We start from the raw sequence: 4,569 nt of genomic DNA, 5'->3' as shown, positions 1-4,569 counted from the left end.
AGGTTTTGGTGATGGGACACAATAACTAACTACATTGTATATTGACAAAATAAAAAAGAAAATGAAACTTAGCCTCCACTGTGACTCATAAGCGGGTAGGAAATTCTATTATGGTCATTGATAGGTGAAGCCTTGAAGAGGTGTTTTGATTGTAGGACTGTGCAGTAGTGAATGGATTAAAAATGCTCGTCAGGGGTGTGGTTCTGAGGGCTTTAAAAGAGGAGGAAAGTCTCTCTCTGCTCTCTCTGCTTCCACCATCTTGCAGTGTGAGACCCCTGGTTCACTGTCGCCACCACCAGATGTGTTCCTTGGACTTTGGACTTCCCAGCCTCAGAAACTGTAAGCAATAAATTTCATTTTCTTTATTAATCACCCAGTTTCGAGTATTTTGTTGTAAGCCACAGAGATGGACTAATACAAAGATAAATGGCGTTACAGACAGGCTAATGTATGTACGTAAGATTATATATAAGGACTTCTGATTGCTAGTTTAGTGCTCTTTCTACCACTGCCTTCATACAATCTTTTAAACTGAAGTGATAGTGGTATATATGTCTGACATATGTTTGCATACATGTTTGCATATGTGCTTATGTAGATGAAGATAGATATATAAGGACATATATGTGAACATGAGGATGCACACATATAAATGTATGTATCTATAGTTACTGAAGAAGTTTTACTATACTAGGTAAAGTTTCAAAGTTTCAGAGTTTAGGCATTTATGTGTGAAAGTGAGCTACAATGGCATCTGGAAATTCTGCATTTTTCTTTGAGGGAATCAAGGCACTTTCATCATGGAATTGTTGGAGAAGAGGTGACTAGAACTTGATTAATCAGAAATCCCATTCTCCCCCTTGACTCCTGTTTATAGGAGTTTGCTCAACTCTGGGGGACAATTTTAGGGTGTAGAATCATAGGTGTGCTCGGTATGCAGGTGATTGATTCTATCTGCATTATGCAAGAGGGAAAAATTGGGGTTTTAGGGGGTTGATCAGGTACTGCAGAGAATAAAAGTCCATCAGCTTCAGTTGGGGGTGAGGAGACTGGGTAAGTACCGCAGGAGGAGCTGTGTGAGGTCTGAGAACTTGGCTCAGAGAAGAGGCCACCGTGTGATAGAGTGGAAATTGCACTAGACAGAAAGTCAGGAAACGGGGTTCTAGGTGCAGGGCCATCCCCACCTCCCTCCGAGTTCTCAGGTCCTCCATTTCCTGAAGTATATGAATAAGGAGATGGGCTTAAATCCCTAACGGTTGTCAGCCCAGATATCCTATGATTCTGTTTTTTTCAGGAATGTAGACTATACACCAAATCTGGGTTGATCATATATTTTTCCTGATTAAAAAAATGTTTTCCCTAGAATTTTTTTTGGATGATTTTGTAAAAAGAAAGTAGCTCACATAGTTTCATAGATTTATGGACTGTACACAATTATCACAATTGAAAAAACATCAACTTAAGAAGATTTAATTGTGTTTCCCAGGACTCCTGTTCTCTTAAAGACAACCCCATTTTAATATTCCTACTACAGATATTCTGAGAGTTACTAATGGATGAAGCTCACTGACGGGACACACAGCCATTCGCCCCACCCTTCCTCTGAACCCCATTTGACAACCTCTATTTTCTCAACTGCCATTCACCCTCCAGTATTGAGTTTCTCTGGAGGATTTGTCAATTACACATACAAACAAAATATAATTACTATCGTATTTATTTAACCTGCTGTGGTTCGGGAGAGAGCAGAGAAAGGATGTGGTGGTAGTTCTGGTTTTGGGGAAAGGACTGGGATTTCCTTCTTGGAAAGTGGAAGTGTCCACAGTGAAGGCAGAAAAGGAAGGTAGGCTATAGAGATGAGGTGATTCCCCATGGCTGATTCCTTCAATAAAAACATTTTTACATATTATTCATTAAAAATATTGGATACAAAAGAATATATTATATATAGTATATGTGTTATAAAACATAATTATGTAATGATCATCCATGAACTTGTTATCCAACCTAAGAACAAAAACATTTCTAATAATTTGTACCATATGCTGCTTCTCTATTCTGTTTTTTTATTTTTATTTTTTTTTTTGCCTCCCACAGTGATAAATAGTATATTGGAGTTTGGTTTGCACCTTCCTTACTTTGTGAAAATAGCTTTAACATATGTGTTTATATTCCTTGCCAATATATTGGTTTGCTTGCTTTTTATTTTGTAAAATGGTGGCATACATATGCAGTCTTCTGACTCACTTTTTCACATAATATAATATTTCAAAGATTCATCCATGTTGTTGCATGTAGTTATATTTCACCATTTTTACTGTTGTTCAATATTTCATTAAGTAAATATGCCATAATTATTTTACTATCCTATCAATGTACCTTGGTTGTTTCTGTATTTTTTTTCCCCGTATACAAGAGTGCTGTTATAAGAATTCTCATATGTGTGGAAAAGTTTTCCTGGGGTGTATAGCTAGAGGTGGAAATGCTGTGTTGAAGCCTGTATAAATGTTCAACTTTACCAAAAGATGCCAAATTGCTTTTGAAAGAGGTTGTACCAATATTCCCTCCCACCAGCAATGTATAAGAGATTCTGCTGGTGTGCATCCTTGCCAGCATGTGTTACTGCCAAGACTTCTTAATGTTTTTGCCAATCTAGAGGGTATTTATAGTATACCCTCTGTCTTAGTTCACTTGGGCTGCTGTAACAAAAATGATACAGGTGGCTCAAACAACAGGTATTTATTTCTCATAGTTCTTGAGGATTGAAGTCTAAGGTCAAGGTACCAGCAGATTCAACGTTTGTCGAGGGCCGTCTTGCTGCTCCATAGAGGGCTGTCTTCTTGATATGTATGCTCTTACATGGTGGTAGGGGTGAGGGAGCTCTCCGGAACCTCCCTTCTGCTCAAGGTCAGACCATTAGGAATCGCCAAAGCTGTGCTTCAAACCCAGGTCTCAGATTATGGGGAGGTTGTAAAATAAGAGCAGTGGCTCACAAATGCAAGGGAAAAGTTCAGTTTCCTAGCAGGCCTGTCGGTTTTTTTTTTTTTTTTCCAACTTTTGTCACTTTACAGGTGAGAAAACTGGTTCAAGAGGATGAAGTGAATTTCCAAAACTCTCACGATTACCCTGTGGCAGAGTCAGGACTACACTCAGACTTTCCGACTCCCAGTCAGGCACTGTTACCACCAAATTGTGCTGCCTAGAAAAGAAAGAATTACAAAATCCTCAGGCAGCTTGGCTCACCTATAGAATGCTGCAATGAAAAGTGCCTTGGGGCTGACATCAGAATAGCTGCGATCACGTGACATAATGAAAAGTAAATGCTTGTCTGATCCCAGTTCTTGACACAGAGCTCCTAGGGATGATGGGAGCATCTTTTGTTATATTATTTGGTCTTAGTCCCAGGTTCCTAACACAAGGTCTCCTAAGACCCTTGGAATCTCCATAGTGATGAGTGTCTTTGTATGCTGATGAGGTTACTGGCAGCCAGGTATCAGAGGAACTCACCTTGTGATCAGAGGGTGTGAAGTTTCAGCCTCCCTCACCCTCCAACCTCTTGGAAAGTGGAGAGGGGCCAGAGATTGAATTAATCACCAATGGCCAGTGTTTAATCAATCATGCCTACAGAATAGATCTTCCATAAAAACCCTAAATGGAGAGCTTTCAGATTGGTGAAAGCATCCACGTGTTAGAAGAGTGGTGCAACCCAAACTCAATGGGGACAGAAGCTCCTGCTCTCAGGACTCTTCTGGACCTCACCCTACGTACTTCTTTATCTGGATGTTTATTTGTATCCTTTATAATATCCTTCATAATAAACCAGTAAATGTAAGTAAAGTGTTTCCCTGAGTTCTGTGAGCCATTACAGCAAATGCAAAAACCTGAGGAGGGGTTATGGGAACCCCAGATTTGTAGCCAAGTCCAGACAGAAGTGTGGATAACCTGGGGACTATCTTTTTTCCTCTTGTATTTGTCCTTTACTGATACCTGCCATTCTTCATGTATGACCCACAAACTCACTTCTGACTCCTTGTATGAGGGGAGTGCAATCTCTTTTAATGGTTGCATGGCTCAGTTCTTTGATGCCCACTTATTGGGAGGTGTTGAAGTCATTCTGCTCACAGTGATGGCCTAGGACTGCTACACGGCTATCTGCAAACTCCTACACTACATGACCATGATGACGAGGCATCTCTGTGCCACACTGGTGGGGGTGGCTTGGGTGGGGAGCTTCCTGCATAAATTGGCTAGCTCCTTCTGGTCCTTGGGTTGCCCTTCTGTGGGACCAACATGCTCCATCACTTTGTGACTTGTACCCCTTGCTGGAACTTGCCTGCACCAATACATACATATGTCCTTAGTCTGCTGGTGGTCGCCCATGGTAGTGTGATCTGTCTGTTGAACTTCCTCATGCAGTTGTGTCCTACATTGTCATCCTGCACTCCTTGAGGTCCTGCAGTGCAAAGGGGGAATGCAAAGCCCTCTCCACCTGTGGGGCCCACATCACTGCTGTTGCCTTGTTCTTTGTGCCCTGTATGTTTATTTCCACTTGGCCATCATCTACTTTGT

The 4,569-nt window shown here is 41.0% G+C and overlaps 1 pseudogene; it reads left to right on the top strand.

Moving 5' to 3' along the window:
- The first annotated feature begins 3,871 nt into the window (after positions 1–3,871).
- Positions 3,872–4,567, top strand: LOC103583566 (annotated as a pseudogene).
- The last annotated feature ends 2 nt before the right edge of the window (positions 4,568–4,569 follow it).

This window comes from Galeopterus variegatus, unplaced genomic scaffold (assembly GCF_000696425.1).
Source record: "Galeopterus variegatus unplaced genomic scaffold, G_variegatus-3.0.2 Scaffold24432, whole genome shotgun sequence".
Classification (NCBI taxonomy): domain Eukaryota; kingdom Metazoa; phylum Chordata; class Mammalia; order Dermoptera; family Cynocephalidae; genus Galeopterus; species Galeopterus variegatus.
Note: the sequence above shows the minus strand (reverse complement) of the source record. Positions and strands in the feature narration are given on the sequence as shown.